The sequence below is a fragment of the Festucalex cinctus genome, chromosome 4, assembly GCF_051991245.1.
Source record: "Festucalex cinctus isolate MCC-2025b chromosome 4, RoL_Fcin_1.0, whole genome shotgun sequence".
NCBI lineage: Eukaryota > Metazoa > Chordata > Actinopteri > Syngnathiformes > Syngnathidae > Festucalex > Festucalex cinctus.
In genome coordinates, this window is record NC_135414.1 from 18,670,938 (window position 1) to 18,689,844 (window position 18,907).

At 39.7% G+C, this 18,907-nt stretch overlaps 1 protein-coding gene across 1 annotated transcript in view; it reads left to right on the forward strand.

Moving 5' to 3' along the window:
* The first annotated feature begins 668 nt into the window (after nt 1-668).
* cbfa2t3 (CBFA2/RUNX1 partner transcriptional co-repressor 3) overlaps nt 669-18,907 on the forward strand; it is an 85,522-nt gene continuing 67,283 nt past the window's right edge. The window contains exons 1-2 of the mRNA XM_077519464.1: nt 669-809; nt 3,818-3,913. The gene's annotated coding sequence lies outside the window, so the exon portion shown is untranslated. The remainder of the gene's footprint in view (nt 810-3,817; nt 3,914-18,907) is intronic.

Below are 18,907 nucleotides of genomic sequence, written 5' to 3' on the forward strand. Positions count from 1 at the left end.
CTGCCGCACTATAGCGCCAACTATTGCCAAGGAGGACTTACTCAATGTAAGATTGTTGTTGATTTATGAATCCATAGCTAGTATCAGCAGACTGCAAAAGTTCCCAATACCTTACAATAAGGCTATGATGACTGTTTTTATTTTTATTATTATTATTAGAATATATATATATATATATATATATATATATATATATATATATATATATATATATATATATTTATTTATTTTTTTTTATTTTATTTTTTTCCTTATAGGTGCCTTGTGTAAATTCAAAAAGGTAATTCTAAAGTTTTTTCAACATCATTCATGCTCCACCAATGCCCAGATGGGTGCTATTGGACCCATTATTTCTGAAGAAAATGCAATTAAGAACTTATTGAATTCGTATAGAAGTTAAGATTAGTTAAGCTGAAATAAGCAAGCATAGAAGTCGTACCTTTGTGTTAGTTCTGCTTTGTTTTTGAAGTCTTGACCATAGTGTGGTCATTTCTGTTTAGTATGCCCCCATTGGCCAGGTATGGCTACTACATTTAGTCTGCACTTCCTGCTAGGGTACAAAGGTTAAAAGCAAAAATAAATAAAGGTTAAAAGCAAGATGGCTGCCTTAGGTCTGGTTGCATGTGTGTGTGTGTGGCAGGGGAGACAATTAGCTAGGTGGGCCTTAAGGTTTTTTAAGCATTATTTGACTGTTGTTTGACATTCTGCACTTTCAAGCCTAACGGATCAGTATTGTTTATGTATCAACTCTTCAAGCTATCCAACAGCCATAACCCGGTTCCTGACCTCATCGCCTGAGCAAACAATCGGTGAGTCAATGCATTGAAGCCCTGCTGAGAACTGCACTTGCGTTTGAATTAAGAACATTGATCTTTGAAAAATGGCACAAACATGTACAAAGAGCCCTGACTATTTGGGATGGAAATGGAGAAAAAAAAAAAAAAAAAAAAACAAGATGGCGGCTTTGAGCTCAGGCCAAACGTCAGCTCAGACGCCAAGAAAACTGAAAAATGAAGAGTTTATTTGAGAGCATGTCATGTTGAGCTGAGTTGAGTGTTCACACAGCACCTTGCATGAGTTTGGCACAGAGGTTGCACACTTTAGGCCAGAGGTCACGAGTAAAAAAGTGGCAAACTCCACAAAGCAACTTTGATGAGTGCAATGTTAAGGATAGGTTCTTTCTTGCTAGCGCAATGTTGTCTTTCTTTGCATCAATTTTATTTTTTTACTTTTTTTTTTTTGGCGGGGGGAACTTAAGCCCGGTTCCTACTGAGCATCAAAAATTCACGAGTGTTTGCGAGGGTATGGAATATTGATTTTTCGTCAGAGTTCATTCAAGGTCGTAAAGAAATTCGCCAAACATTTTAAATGGTTGCCGACAGTACAATATTGCTTGTCGCAAGGAATAATTAAAACCAGCGTTTACGATGTTGAACGTACCCTGATGAGAAAATTTCCGAAAGTTCCGAAAGGCATTCTTTGGTGTGACTGACTGGCCAATATCAATGTCGGATTTCATGTGAAAACTGACAGCGAGTTTAATAACTTCCAAATACGTGTCGAAAGCTGTGAAAGCTGCAAGGAAAGACGTGTTCATTTTCAGTTCTTGTAAATGTAATGGACATATTGACTAATAGCTTTGTCCGCACAGTGTCTCACTTGTGAATTCATTTTACTTTTCACACTTTTCTCCTTTGTTTGCCTCACTTTTTCCATTGTATATTTTCTTTTTTTCCGTTGGCATCTGTTTTCCTCCAATTGTCTCTCCGTCTCATCTGCATCCTGTCTCCAGGCCACTCGCCATCGCTCACCCTCCCTCCCGCTCCCTTTCCTCCCTCCTCATCATTTTCTCCATCCCTCGCAGCCCTTCCCCATCCTACTCTTGCTTTCTCCACTCCGCCCTCCTCCACCGGGCTGCACAGCTGTGCAGAGGCAGATTAGTGTGTTAGTACCTGTGAGGCAGAGGCGCGGCAAGCTGCATGCTAAAACCCAATCAGCTAATGTTGATAAAGGAGGCGGGGTACGGACATCTGTTCACACAAAACACCAAACTCATTTGAATCACAAGATGAAATGACTCACATCTGCTGAATTGGAAAATATCTTTTGGCCCTCTTTGTTTTAATTTGGGTGGAGGCAACTACAGGATACCCCCAGATGCCGTTCGATATATGTAAATATGTATGTTGTTGAATTGCCATTTCCAAGCCAAAACATCATCACCCAGACATAGGATTAAGTGAATAAAGTTAAAATTTAGGGTTGGGTGCCTGTCACCTACTGCACTGGTGCGTCTCAAGAGATTTACTGTATGATCCCTTTAGCAAACACGCAGACTCACATTAAGTCAGTAAAAGATGTCTCGCTCACTCTTCCCTCTCATAGTCTTCGTTCCTTTTCCTTAAAATTCACAGCATATCTCAAACAAACAGACACTTAACACCAAGGGTATTAGGCGAGTCAATGAGAAGCTGGAATAGAGTTGACACAGACTTTAGAGGGCTGGATCCAGAATGTTACCAAAATTATTTTTGAAAAAGTCAAGGTCTGTGGCGTGTATGAATCCAGGCGAAAGATTTTTACCGATGAAAGGGAGTTTGCAGTTTTAAACCCGTGAGCAAGGTTTGAAAGTAGCCTCAGTTCACTAATGCGTCCCCCCCACCCTCGGGTCTGACCAAACGCACCCCTCACTAGCGTACGCGATTCTCAAACGCTATTTATTATTATAAGCAATTATGAAGATGAAGATGCATATTTGTGATAAATCATCACAGCGAACGCTGTCCAGCTTTAACAAAATGGCAACAATACAAAGCTCGCATTAGCAGTGTAAACAATTTTAGCCAGGACTGCCACATCGGATTTGAATTGTTTACATTTTGTGTTCAATAAAAACATGAAAACATATAATTGTTGGTGTGGTATTAGCTTAAGCAGAATTGCTTGTCTTTTGTTGTGACTTGATGAAGATCAGATCACATTTCATGACCAATTTATGCAGAAAGCCACCCAAAGGCTTCACAGACTTTTACCTGCAACTAACTGTATTCGTTTATTAAACGAGCCTCTGTTTATCAGTGCAGCTCTGCTTGCATATGAAAAAGCTTGAGGCGTGCATATTTTCTTTGTACATGACGATTAGCGCAGCTCTGCCAATCACTATAATTTACATTAGATTTAAAATTAATTTCACACTTTCCCCCCTCTGTAATTATGTGAACAGCTGCTGTAAAGCCAAGCTGCACACATGAATATTAATTTCTTTGAAAACCCTAGGAACTTTGAAGTGAAAAGCACAACATTAAGGCAATGTAATGGCAGTGACTACTAGAGAGAGAAAATAATCTCACAAAGCGTCATATGTCTTTTGATGCATCTGTTCATTCATCTGGTTGTGAACATCTTCAAATGATAACTGTGGTTTTGTTTGTGACATAATACATGTCTGTAGTGCAATGTCATAATGTTTAACTTGTCTGATCTTAAACCGATATATAAACATAAAGCAAATTAAGCCAATTTGAGAATTAAAAAAAAAAAAAAAAAAAGGTTTGCGCTTATAATTGACATTTTTAAGTTGTTGATGATTTCCTCTTGCAAATCATGTGAGTTATCAACACCGAGTTCGGCCTAGTTATTGGCTCCGTTACTGTGACTTAAATGGGAACGATAACCAATGAAGAAGTGACCTGAAGCTGACACACAAAAAGAGGAACAAAACTGGTTGTGTTACATTTAGAAAACTGTCTATCACCACAATAGAAATCAAAAGAAGAATAAATAAATTAATAATTAGGTTGTGCCTTCTCTCTCTTAGGTGGAACGGCGGACTTAACTCATTTACCTGTGTACATGTTGATGGCAACATCACAAACTGTTGCCATCAAGGTCAACAACACGTGCTGAAAACAAGGTAAAGCACAACTTAAGGACACTAAAAGGGGGTGGAAAAAAAATACTATATTACGCTGACATTGTATTATTATTATTATTATTATTGTATTGCTAGCATTTAGTGGTGGCTCCAGCATTAGCAGCTAGCAGCGTTACCGGCTAGCAGCTAGCCGCTACCAAAGTGCACCATATTTAAGATGGCTCCATATAGTCGCTGGATTTTCAAAGACAGTGAAAAAGGCGAAAATGACTCTGCACGCTTTGATACTGACAACTCAACACAGTTGCGGTTCGTACTGATCACTTACAAATTAGGCTTACTCAAATGTACTGTATAAGCTGGAAAAATCACTAGTGTGGTTCTGACGTCAACTCATCTCATAGATCAAAATGTAAGGGGAGAGATTTGTCTAAATGTCACTAATATAGAGGATCCCTCCTGTTATGATATGAGTATATGTAGCGTAATAATGAAGACAGATTGAAATCCTGTATTTACTTGTCGAGGAACACCATACTGGGCCAAAACATTCAGTATCAGCTCCTTATTTCCACATCACTGTTGAGGCGTAGAACGGACCCTGTTGAGCATCCCATTGACAAAACTGGCCAGAGCAGCAGCAGCCATGCTCAGTCGGACATTCGAGTATTTACCGCCGAGTGAAATGTATATGCAGTCTGTGGGAGTGTTTACAGTATTTGTTTGGGAGTGGGACAGTGAGATGGAGTGAGTGACAGAGCCGGGTTAAGAGGCAACAGGGAGGAGAAGAAAGACGGAAAGCTCATGAAAAAGGACACAATGAGAGGCAGGATCAAGGGGTCATGATTGAGCCAGTCAAGCTTTCATCCCCACACAGCAGGGGCTCGCAAGCGGCAGCCCTGCAATTACATAGCCATTTAGGATAGACAGGGAGGAAGGCCCCGACCCCTTACAGGGTCTGTAGCTGTGCAACCAGCAGCTTAAAGCACCCCCCCGAACACATGTTCGATGGACATGACTTTGATCTAATTCCAAGAAAAGGCTGGTAAATCTCAAAACTCTTGTTTTGTTTTGTCCCATGTCCCCTGATGCTAAATGAAACATTTCCCACCCAGCGTGAGGCCAAGCTCACATTCTGTTGAGGAAATGAACTTGTAAACGACACTTCCATTTCCAGTAGCGATTATAATACAGAAGGGAGATTTGTTGTTTATGTTAATGGCATGGGATCATGCCCTTTAAAATTGAACTACAAAGTGATTTTTTGAACAACATACACTAGAAAAAAAAAAGGAGTTTAAGTCCAATACTTGTAAATAACTTTTATTTAAAAATCATTTCAGCAATGCAGGTTGAAGTCTCTCGGTCATTACTATTGATGTTCAGAGTAAACGCCGTCTTTTACTTAAATTAAGCCTTTCGAAGGATAGTGCACAAAAAGTGGTACTCACCCGTGAGACTAATCATGAACCACATTTTTAAAATGTCATCATGCTGTTGAACGATCACAGCACCAAAATGGACATTTTTGTATAATATCCTGCATTTTTGTGGGATTTTGTTGAGCAGCCATGCCCGTATTATTCATAACAATTTTACATGTGATATAGGCTATAGGCCTACAAGGGGTCATTTTTGTCATGTTGATATTGCAGTTTTCCTGGGAGGGCCGTTATGATTGTGAAGTCACCTTATATTTTCCACATATAGCCTACACAACAAATTCATTGAGAACTAGTTTTGGAAATCAGAAACCAGTAGGTAATTGTTTTTTCTTCTATTTTATTATTTTATGTTGAAGGGGGATTGAGAACAAAAAATGTTTGTAATATGTTATCTCAGTGCTGTCAAAATTGGAGAAAATTTGCAAGAAACATGCACAAGATTTTCTTTCGCGGGCCACATAAATTGCTGTTGTGGGCTAGAACTGCCCCCCGGGCCTTGAGTTTGACACATGTAACATACACTGTAAATACAAAACAATAATATTGAATGAGTTAATAATGTACATTATCACATTTTCTGTAATTAATAAAAAACTAGGTACAGATTTTGCCAAGTTTTTTTTTCTATAAACAAACATTTACTCACCAAAGAATATTTAAATATATATATATATAGCGATATAACTAAAGTTGAGTTGAGCTGATATTCTGACAAAAGTGTAATCTCAAAACTGTCAAATGATTGAAAACATTTCATAGCATGTTTCTAAAAGCCCTCTGTTGGTTATCTTTAAATGGTGGACTCAGACCAAGTTAAGTTCTCGCAAATTTTAATTGATCTTTGCCCTATGCACTTGTATACAAGTTTACATTCTGCTATTATTGATATTTAATAGATAACAATTAAGATATCTCATGAAATTAATCTCCAATGAATGTACTCAAGTTACACACACTCAATCCACCATATTTGCTGTCATTACGCGGTTACAAAAGACATGGATGTGAGGTAGCTTGATGAGACAAGCGTGTCACAGAGTTTTTCTGCTCCTCTTGAGGACTCAATTGTAACCAATCACACCAAAGATCTATTGACTGGCGCGGTAATAGAACGAGTGTCCGCTGGTGAGTCATGTGCGCAGGAGCGAGGCCCAGGTGATAAGGACTGCAGCCTCCTCTGCCCTTCCTCCTTGTCTCACTCCATCAACATCACTCTACACTTAAACATCATTTGTAGTGCCTCCTGGAGCTACACACACATACTCACGCACCCGCACACACTCACTCCGTATGCTTGCTCACATAAGCCTCCATTTTGGTGTCTCTGAAAATTAGTCACACTCACTTTGACAGAAATAAAGAAGCAAGAACAATGACACCATCTTGCACAAAAATCACACTGCAGTGTTTTTTTTGTTTTTTTACCACATCAAGTTGACAAACAAGGAGAGTGCATGCCATAGATAATACACAAACCAATTTTTCCCTTTTGTGTGATGAAATATTGTATTGAATAACATTTGTTTATATTGTTTATTATTTTGGTGGAAGCCTTTTTGAATGAGGAATCAAAATAATGAAAAGCACTTAATGATAAATCTTCACAAATTTTTCTTCTTGATGCAAATATTAGTTTTGGATTTTTCCCCATAGTTGTCACATTTAGGTGGGGTTGAAGACCCAAACGCAGGGAGGAGAGACGAGGTATATGCTCAGAATAAGTCATCTAATTAAATAACAAATACAGCAAACAATGTCCGACAACAAGAGTCACAAACAAACGACGTAGCAAACAATGACACGGCAGGACGTGGACATGACATCGAAAATAAACCAACAAGGACTGGAAAAAAAAAAAGCAACAAACTAATAAATACACATATTAATAACAAGACACAGAGAGAAACTTGAACAAGGCGCATGTGGCTGAGGGAGCTGATTGGATGACACGAGGGACCAGGATGACAAGCACAGGTGAACATGATCAAACTTGATGAGAAAGGGAGACACAAGGAAAACAGGACCGACCAAAACTGAACCAAACAAAACATAGATCATGAAAATAGGAACTAGTTTTTTATTTCATTTTGATTTTTAAAATAAGCCACTTTCAGGGAGTTTTTAGACAAGGTTTATTGATTTATTTATTTATTTATTTATTTTCCCCAAATATGCTTTGTTTTAGTTTCTTATTATTATTATTATTATTATTGTTAGTTATTATTGTCATTATTATTTTTATTATTATTATTGTTATTATAAACAAAGTATTAGGCGAATGCATGATACTAAAAAAAAGTCACCAAGCATTGTGAAATAATGTAAAATGAACTACAATTCGCAAACAACTGTTTGACCCTAAGAAGACATACAAAAGAACTGCAAAACTTTGAATATTTACTTAGTTTTATACACGTAAGGAGTAATTTCAGTTAGTTATAGATTTGTCTAAGTATTCACATTTTTATTTTATTTCATGAACAAAAATATTTTTTCCAATGTTGAATTTTATTAGTTTCCATTACAATTATAAATTGCGTGTATTTACCTTCCAATTGTCAATGTTGCAAAAAACAAACTGACAAACCTCCATTGTGCTTTTATGTGCACCAACAAGCCACAACATGATGACCACTTTTGCAAAATACAAGGGACTGATGTGCCTCATAACAACTGTTGGCACTTCTATAAGGAGAGATTACAAAATATCAGCTATCACAATGAAAAAGCAAAGTTCTTCAACACTGCAAATTACAATCCAAATAATAAACACTTAGTTAAATTAATACTTGTAGTACTCTACAGTGGCAGTCAAATAATTTTAATCGTAATATCTTGCGTAACAATATACTGCAGTGCTTACATGTGTTTATATGTGCTCCTAATGTTGCGATGACTGGTCGTTGTACAGTTTTATAGTATCTTCTCAGTTGTGGGCTCTTAAATAATGCACTCTGAAATTCCGCGTCTGCAGCCAAATGTGCACACACACACACACACACCCCCACACACGCACACAAATGAGAATGCACAATAGCACCACCAGTAGTGAGGTTCAAATACCACTCAACCTCACTGGGGAGGCTGGCGACCTTTAGCAGAGGAGCAGAACCTGTCCCTCTCCTCCCGTCACTCTCCTCTTTCGTTCTTTTTTTTTTTTTTTTTTTTAACCCTCCATCACTCCTCTCATACATGAACACTTTATCAGACTCACTTATCCTTATCTCTCCCTAGAGAGCTCTGGTCCTCCCCCTTGTAACACCAAACCCACCCTCCTTCCCCTTCACATCTCTTTTGTTACCTTGAACCTCCCTGACAGCAAGGGCAGCTTTTCATCTTTCCACCCATCATAAATGTGACAGTCACTTTACACTGCTCAGCTCTGAGGACGGAGTGAATGGGCCATGCTTTGAATGGGATCAGACTGGCTAATTGTACACGAGGATCCAAATTAAATGTACCGAGATAAGACATCAACAAAGATAGTGCAGATCATGGTGGAGTTTAAAAAAATGTAATAATCTATCAAATTGATTTTCCTTTCCAATATTAATTCATAAAACCATCAATGAATAATTTTAAGATCTCCATTTCCCATAAATTCATCAGAAAATAGAATTTTGAAGGCCGAATTTGTTTTGTATTATATTGTTTTCTTGAAATGTATTGTTCACAGGAATTTAAAAGTATTTTCTTACATTTATGAAAGACCTGACATTAATTCAGAATCGTATTAAATTATATTTACAATTATTTAACTTGAATTATGTGATGCTGATATCAATGTACGTGTAATACTTAAGTGATTATAACACGCTAGTTCATTAATTTATTATTATCATGTCCTTGATATTTAAGAAGAATTTGATGTTCCTAATTAATCGATATTGGTGTTATGCTCTCCGGTAGTCCCGGAAGGTGGATCCCAAAATTGCAGATGCACGAAGGTGTGTGGTTTACAAAAGTTTATTTTACAGAACGATAATACTAAACATAAAGTGCTGGTCAAAGCCAGCAGAGAAAACAAAGTAATGCTGTACACAGCCAGGAAAGCTCAAAACCAAAATGCACCTGTAGGCTACAAAACCGCACGCACTACGTGAGGAAATAACAAAAGAATCAAAATGGTATCAAAAGTGGAATAAACTAATGGCGACGTGGCAAATACCAATGCAAGGAGAAACAATCACTCAGGCACAAGCTGAGGAAACAAACATATAACTACAGAATTTAAATGACTCAACACGTGAAGAAACAAACTGACACAAGGCCGGAGAGACACAAACACAAAACTACGGATAACAACTCATGTGAATACACAAATCAAAATACAAGACTAGAAACTAGAATTTAGGTCAGAATAATGCTCTTTGACAAGGACGTAGCAAGGTCAATACTCTGACAAGGAGTGACTGCAGCTCTCAGCTTTTAAATAGGTGCGCATGAACGAGCAGCAGCTTGCAGACACGCCCCTCCAATCAGACCAGGGCTGAAAGAGAAACAATGCACTGAGAGCGCAGTAATGACAAGTGGATTGAATTAAAATGAATCAAAATTAAATCAAACTGAACTCTTGTGAATCGAATCGAATCAAATCGATTAAGGAAATTAGAATTGATACCCAGCAGTTTAAACTAGACATTTGACAGTCCCGCTCCTGTCGTATGGTGTTCCACAGGGTTCAATTTTGAGGCCCCTGTTGTTTTCATAGAATTTTCTACCCCCGAGTTCCATCTTAAGAAAATAATTGTATTTGCTTGAGTGTTTTATGGCGTTTGCTGTATTTTCTGTGATTAATTTACTGATATTATTTTAATTTTAATTACTTGTTTCTTTTGTGATATTTTTGTTTGGACCACCTTTGTCATCATATGGCTGATTTTTACTTCATGTACATCACTTTGTATGCAGCAAGGGTTGTTTTAAAGTGCTTTATAAATGTAGTTGAGTTCAACCATACGACAAATGCAGTAAATGAGTCAACAATAAGTATCCTTGAGACGTGTCAGGTCTGAAAAGGAAACTGAGTCCTGGAATGCATTTCCTCATAAAGTATTCTCCTTGGAATGTCACCTTTCTGATGGCTGCCCTCCAACATCCATTTCATTGGTCTGCATTTTCCGAACGTCCATCCCAAAGACGTCGGTTATAGGAAGAAGAGTCAATGACTCAGTCAGACTGGGTGCGAGAAGGAAATGGGATGGTGGTAGGAGGAGGGGTTGGTAGTTTGGGAGGAGGGCTAGAGCACCACCTGGTATTCCTTTACAAGCAAGGAAAATGCCTGGAGAAATGATAATAAAATAGAGAGAAGTCGCTGAGCCTTCTGTTGCTGACAGGAGCTGTGTATGTGCCCTGCGAGAGGCAGCGTACGTGTGTTTGCGTGTGCGTGATGAATAATTCATAGCCCTTCATTAAGGAGCGAAAGCACGAGCGGGTGATTGTGTGCGGGCGTGTGTGCGCGCGCGCGCACTTCATTTCTCGGTGCCACGCCGCCTGCCTTGTGGCTGCCATCTGGCTTCACGCCATCAGAGTGCCACCCTCCACAGCTCTCGCTCCTGCAAACATGACAGGAGAGGAGACGCATGGTGGAGGGGGGGGGGGGGGGGGTGATGTCGTGGGGCATTGGGGGAGAGAGAGGCGGTGGGGTGGGCTAGGGCCTTAAGTTACCTTCTCAGTTTTACTGATATCATGTGACGTTCACAGTCTGGTATAAAGAGACGTGCGGTTGGATGTGAAGCGTAATGACAGTCCATCAAACGTGATGCAAAGTGATGCGTGTCATGTCAGTTTACTTCCTCCTCTGTTACACTCATCCTCTTCACTTCATTCTGAATAGGCAGTGATGTGTCTCATTAGAATATTCTAATGTTTTCTGCTCATGGCTGCCCGGTTTAGTTCATAATAGTACAAACATGAAATAATAGTTTGAAAAAACCAAAAACAACAGTCACTCATGGGTCACTACACCTGCTCCAGATAATTAGATCCAATACAAGCGCATACATTTGCAGCTGTAGCTTAATTTAGCATATTCACACAACGTGACAACCCTCTTTTTTTGTGTGGAAGCCAAACAGCAACAACATGCATTTACTCGTGGACCTTGATGCTTTTGGTATGTCCAATACCAAAACTTTTTTTAAATCATTCACTCCCACTCTCATTCATTTTGACTGAAGCAACCCCCTTCGATCCCGGCCGTTTTACTGGATTTTGACTGATTTTCCAAGGCCCACAGACTATTGTGTTCTATTACTATAAAAACATGAAACCTACCAAAAGAAAGTTTAGATTCAGGAAAAAAAAAAGTATATTTCTATCTCTTTCCGTTTTGCAGCAGTTAGCATTTGAATGAAGCAAAGTTTTAATTATTATTCACAAATCTGTTTAACACAGTGGGGAAAAGAGCTTTTTGCAACATGGCCCTGGTTGATTTCTTATACTCTGCTGCCACCTGCTGTCCGTTTTTGTAATAACCACCATTGCTTCAAGCACTCTCTTCAGTTCAGAGGCTGCATCAAACCTTCTGTATGCGCTAGCAAAAAAATAAAATAAAGTAAATAAATAAATAAACAACGTAGAAATACGTCTTTGGGAGCAAATGAGTTAACTGATGGCGGTCAAATGACAGAGAAGTCAAAGCTGGCGGTCACCATTTTGTGGGGACAGTGACTCGAAAAAGACAAAGACAGAAAGTAAAGCAGGTGAGACATGCAGCCAATTCTCACGTGAAAGTTTGACTATACCAGAATGTATAGGTGCAATCGGTACATTCAAATACTACCTCATTTTTATAATACAATAGTTTTGATTGCTTCATATATATTGAATCAGATCAAATAAATAAATAAATAAATAAATAAATAAATAAGCACTTGGAGTGTAACTAATAATAATAATAATAATAATAATAATAATAATAATTCAAAAGAAAATGCCATACTAGAGCAGTTTGTATGGCCCAATCTTTGCATGCGTGTGGCAGAGCTGCTGACTCCACATTCTATCTGCCGGACATTTCTTCATCCTCATCAATTCATTTTATCTTCCCCCGTGCTGCAATTTCGATTTCAGGACTGTCCCAGTTTTATCAGATCTTCTGTGGTTTGTTTTCACCAGCAGCAGAAAAGTAATTTTCTTTTCTTTTTGCATCATGTAGCTTATTTTGACCTCTTAAAGCTATTTTACCATTTTCTTGTAAATTGAGCTTCAATTAGACATTGCAGGTGCATATACTAATGATAGTTCTATATTCTTAAGAATATGCACGTAGACTTCATTTAATTAGGTGCATCTGTCATCTATTAAGCGCCACCCAATGAACTACATGAAGAATTTCACTGTTTGAGCATATTTTTTCTATGACTGATATGTAATGCATGACTTGTATTACAAAATGTGTAATCAACACACATGGTTGTCTCCAGTATACTGTGTAGTGTATTTAAATATACAGTATTGCCAGGTGCTAGTGTAGTGTAGTACGCGTGTGCGTATGTGTGTGTGTGTGTATCCATCTGGAGGGGGTCCACCGGGTCACAGTAATCTAGCACAGCAATCTCACTGTGCAATCATGGCAGTGCCCAGCAGGTGGTCCAGCAGAAGGCCGGGGAGGGAAGTTTCTGCACATCAACTTTAAGCCACCTAAAACTGTTCGGTGATGCTCAGTACACTTAAACAGGATGCAGTCATACATAAAGATGGGCAACACATTTTCATATCGCATTATTGTTCTCATCATTCAACAATGTTGGTGTCTTCACCATTATAGTCACCGTCATCAAGATGTATTACATTGTGTTGAAAATGTCCTGGAATGCAGGTGACAGATAAAAAATAAATAAATATATAAATCTGCAAGAATAATGATGTATAGTCTGCGTGAAGTTCTTTGTATCCAGGAGCTGGAAGTATAAAGTTAATATCAATGGCACAAAAAAAAAAAAAAACTAGCAATCATGACTGTCATAGCGTCATTGACAGAGGCTGAATAAAGTGGAGTTATTTTTATTTCATACATACATAATTAGGACCTTTCAAAGATCACTATTAAAGACATGCTAACGGAATATAAACCTAGTAGGGCTCTGAGGTCTGCAGACTCAGGTCAATTAGTGAAGCCCAGGTTTCAAAGCAAACATGGTGAAGCAGCATTTAGCTGTTATGCTGCACACAAATGGAATACATTAAGTTGCCTCAACTGTAAATGTTTTTAAATCCCCATTCCTTTGATTAAGGTATTTTAAGCATTTTTAAAATCAATTTCACAACACGGTATTTTAGTAATTTTAGAAAAGTGCTTTTGATTTATTTCCTTTGCTGCTGAATGTCTGAAAATCTTCCAAATATAAATATGAATTTTTGTCAATGTACGTTCTTTTGATCTCTTGTGTGAAGCACATTGAAATGCTTTGAGAATGAAATGAGCTTAAGAAATAAAGTTGCCTTGCCTATTTTAATATTGTTGGTGGTATTATGCTTTCTTTTCTTTAGTGAAAATATGTTGATTACATATAGGAGTGAGAAAGAGGAAGAGAAAAATGGCCAAATGGAGAGAGTGTGAGACGTGCTAGAGCAGAATGTTGGAGAAGTAACGATCAGGAGTGTGAATGGGCCGAGCAGAGACCACAGAGCCCGGACTGTTGGCCATTTTCCAGTGGGGATGGTGGGTGTCCCTGTGCCAGCTGGCACTCAGCTTGTCTCTCCCATCTGTGGAGCCTCGGAGAGTGTGCAGTAATCTCGCAGAGGCAGCGGCTCAGCCGCGGCCAGATTTAAAGGGATATGGCCAGTTGGTCATTCGTGGACAGGTTCGTACAAGGAGAGACAAAGGAAGGACAGGAGAAGGCCAAAGAGATGAGGAAGGGATGACTGATGGGATGTGATGAAGCAGGTGAGCTTCTAAGATAATCACTTGTAAGTAGAGCTGGGTATTCCGGTCATATTGACGAAATGTCTGACAAAACGTCAATGACGGACGCTTGTGTTGGTGATGATTAACAAATGACGGGAAACTTAAAAAAATTGATGGACTAAGCATTGCCGGAAGTGGATTTCCGTCAGTTAATGTAATCATCAATAACTGGGTCAGTACCAACGGACCTTCTGAATCTGACAATGGCGGATGCTCGTTTCACGAATAACGCAGAATTCACACGGAACGGACTCGGTGCGTCTTCCGTACGGCATCCGCACAAGCTGCTATTAACACCGCGTGCGTTGTATGAGTTGTGCATGTCCGGAAATCGGCACCCACCAGACCACAAGATCACGGCTGTTCATGTTGGAGAGTTGAGTTCACGTGATAACAACCATGTATATAGAGTCCTATTTGTAAACAATAGCCACTTTGCCTGTTGTCACATCGATATGCTTTTTGGATATTATTTCTGGGACTTCTACCATGGCTCTTCTACCATGGGTAAGTAGGTTTTGTGTTTAAATACTGTTATTTTGTAATGTTTAATTTATTCTGAGCTTGTTTTTTTTTGTTTTTTTTTGTCTTTTAAATGTCCGACTCATCATGCTATGTTAGATAGCTTCCCTTCCCCCCAAAAAATGAGTTTAAAAAATGGTTTTATGTTTAAACTATACCGGATTTATCTTGATGCCTACACCGGACTTCCTGTTCGGCTCGTGTAATTTCTTTAGCTTCATGAAAATCCGCATGCGGAATCCGTTAAAAACAGGACGCTTGCGGAAACCTTCCGCATTGCAGATGCACCACACTGCAGCTGGTGTGAATTGACACGCAGACTTGAATGCGCTCTATTCTTCCGGCGTCCATACGGCCGCCGTAAGGAGAACGCACCGCATCCGTTCCGCAGTCAGTTGGGCGTGAGAACCTGACAGACAGCCACCTCGCTGACGCCGCTACTTCTGGCTCTGTCCTAACACTTATACCTTGTTGTATCGCTCAGGTGACTACAGAGTGCAATGATATTTTCCTTGTTAAATTCTTTGTTATTGCAACATTTATGCAAGTATTGCTTTAGTGTTCAGTTCGTTTATTTTACATCAGGCACATTGTTAGACAGCTAAGGGGTCCTTCGGTGCTTCATTTTACGTCAGGCAATTTAAACAGTCCTTTAAAGGGGAAGCATCAAGTTTTAATTTGGCAGTGTGCGGCAGGATTCCTGCAAGTTATGACCAGAACTGGGCACTTCCGTTAAATCGTCAATTCCCGTCAATGTCGATGACCACCTTTTGGCACGTGCTTCCCTATATTCAGCGAATGCTTTATGACGCAAAGGCTCGCAAAAATACACGGACTGAGAGGGACTGTAGCCGATGTACTCACCCCAACCAAAGGAGGTAAACGCGCTACAGTTGGAGCTCAGTCCATGTATTTATCCAAGGCTTCATGTCATTGTGCACTTGCTGCAAGGTGGGTATCGTCAAAGATGGGAATTGACGATTAAGGGAAGTGCCCAGCTGTTGTTACGTGTGCACATCCATCTCGCACCTAGATGGATGTAAGATTCTTGCATTTATCTTAGTCTGCTGTGATGATGTGACCAACATGTCAGTCCTGGCTCCCATCAGACTTAGGTTCTACACCCTTCACACTCTTTGTAATACTGCATGGTGCAAAACTCTAAAAACTAATTTTGGCAGTGACTCGGAGCGCACGCCAGCTAAAGAAATAAAACAAGTTATCCAGCTGTGCTTAGATCTTGATTTATTTCTCTTTGGGAATGTCGCAGATGGTGATCAAAGCACAGCCCGCCTGCCGTATGCAGCTTAAGGCCTGCAATACAAGATAGGGAGTTGTTAAATCCAGAATGTAATCTTATTTTAGAGGCAAACTTCCTGCAGGATAAGATAAATTCGTTTTTTCTTTAACTTTTAAAAGAAATATATTTTAAGCTAAACACCAAGTGGATCCTGTCTTCGTCACATGTATCTAAACGTAGAAGCTTCTGTCATGCCGTTTCCTCTGCAGAAGTCAAACGGTAATGTTCACATTGTCAGTAATTTGTGTGTTGTTTGCCTTGTAACATAGCTACAAGTGTCTGATGAATAAAATGTATCGATGTAAGATTTCCATTTGTGTCAGGGGAAGATAATACAGTATGAAAACACATCAACTTGACACCATGTGTTATGGCAAAGGTTCCACTAGACAAAAACACATATACAGCCGGCATCAATCAAAGCTGGCACAGTCATCAGGATATCTACAATATACAGCCTTCCATCTCAATGACCATCTGGCGCGCACGCAAAACTCACGCATCCTCACGAGAAGACACATAAAGACACACACCCCTGCAGCAGTCGGAGAAGACTAAAGACAAAGCAATGCAAATCCCCAGATGTGCAGGAAGACGGCGAAGATGAGGATGAGAGGATTGGGAGGAGTGAAGTGCCTGGAAAGAAGAGGAGGGGGGGTGCGAGGGGTAGTCTACGGCTGGGGTGGGGGTGTGGGTAGCGGGCTGTGTGTTTGCTACTGTTTAAAAGGCAGCGGGCGCTGTGTGCAGATTTATAAACAGGAGGTAATAGCAGAAGGACTCTATATTTATTTTTTATCTTAAATGGTGCTTGTTTGTCGAGCTGGATGAATATTGACTGTGAAATTGGGATCAGGGGCGACACATGCCAGTGCTCTGCCTTATCTCTGGGATGCAGGCAGGCCCGGGGCTATTATCATTGTGCCACAGCAGCGTGCCGGCACTCCAGCGCTCTCAAAGCCACCACATTCCCTTTGTATCTGCCTGGAGAAGCCTGTTTACCTTTCACTGGCTTGATATTCCTATTAGAGCCGCTGACTATTTACTCACTGCCTCCTCCTCTTTCCCCGCTACCGCCGGGCACTGCGCTGTCTCTCATCGCTCCCTCTTTCCGTTTCCCTCTCTTCTCCCGACAATCGCTATCTCATTCTTTCTGCCCATTTGTCACTTTGAATTGCACCTTTTGTCCTGCATCTGACTCTGACCTTCGCCGTTCTGGGCGCAGATTTTGCTGCTCAAAAAAGTCAGCAAAGACCAGCCAGACTTATTTTCTGTCTGGTGGATAGCTTGACACAGTGAACAGCTTCAAATGTCCTTGTCAGTCATTTTGAGCTCAAAAGGTGAAACAGTTTCTCCAGGGAGTTTGTACTTGACAGTAATGGCCAATTAGTACATTGAGTCCAATATTTCCAATGATAATTTAGCTGTAATCCATGTAGCTATGACAACTGGGGTGGGGAAGAAACTTTTTGGAATAATCTAGAAGGGACTGATGTTCATAGTTTAGGCTTAATAAACACAGATGAAATTCAAACACTTGCTGTCCCGTAAAAGCATCAGCTGACAGATCTGGGTTCCTGTTGTCATTTTGCCCCTGCCTCCAAGACTCCGCAGAGAAAACATAAAGCACCTCCTCTCAGAAGCTTCAAAAAGTCTTAGTGAAGCGCAAAGACAAGCATGCTCTAATTATGACAATCATAAAAGTTATGTTTTTTTTTTTTTTTTTTGCCTGACAAGCAGACAAGAAAACACACAAATGAAGATTTTTAGCCGAAAAGTTGCAGTTGGCGATCTGTCCAGAGTGTATTCTGCCATGCCACTTAAGTCAGCTGGGATAGGATTGAGCTCACCTGCGACTTTAACCTGACTAATCGGAAACTCGTTTCCGCATTTGGCTAAAGGTGCAAAAGCACTTATTCCATGTTCGATTGAATGGCGAAGGGGGCCACAACATGCTCTCTTGGGCACTTTTAATGTGGGAACTTTTAAAGTCTTACGTCTTATTTCAAACACAAGATGTCACAACAGAGCCACCAAAGATGGCACTAGCCGATGTTTAGGCTTCGTTTATGTTTATGTTTTCATCAATATTAGGCCATACACAGTTGCTTAAATTTAGCTGTTTTTTTGTTTGTTTTTTTGGGGGGGGGGGGTTCAGAGGATGGATGATACATAGAAGGTAGCAAAAAGCAACCTTAACTCTGTTTGTAATTTAAAAAAATAATAATTAAAAAAAAAAATTGAAGCATGCCAAATAGAGCTCAGACTTGCACCCAAAATTCGAACTCGCTAGTTGTTTTACGGTAATCAACTTGTAAAGTGTTTTATCTACACCATATGTTGTCTAATGTGCTTTACTAAGCATCACGTTTACTTTTCCTTCTTTGTTTTTTAACATTAAAACATATGAGTATGTAGTAAAGCTGTATGCGGCCAACACCCTGAAACAGCCGCGTCAGTCTACGGAAAGGTTTTCCTTTTTTGTTGAAAGTAACTTACTTTCAACCTCCATTCAGAATCTCTCACTTTGCACTGGACAATGGCAGAACCCCACTTTTGTCAAATCTTAAATCCATCTGTGTTGTGTTGTACCAGCTAGCTAGCGCTAACCGTGGGCACGTCTACCAGTTGGTGTAAGGGTTTTGCGGTTTCCACAGGAATAAGAACAAAAAAAAATAAAATAAAAAATTCAACAGATGAAAGGTGCATTGTGCCATTTAAAAAGGTAATATTAAAGCTTTTTCTACATCATGCATGCTCCACCAATGGCCAGTTGAGCACGAAGAGCCCTGTTTGACTCTGACTGCACCTATCAGCATTTATCTTCCCCTTATAGAAGAGTGTGCAACAATGCACAC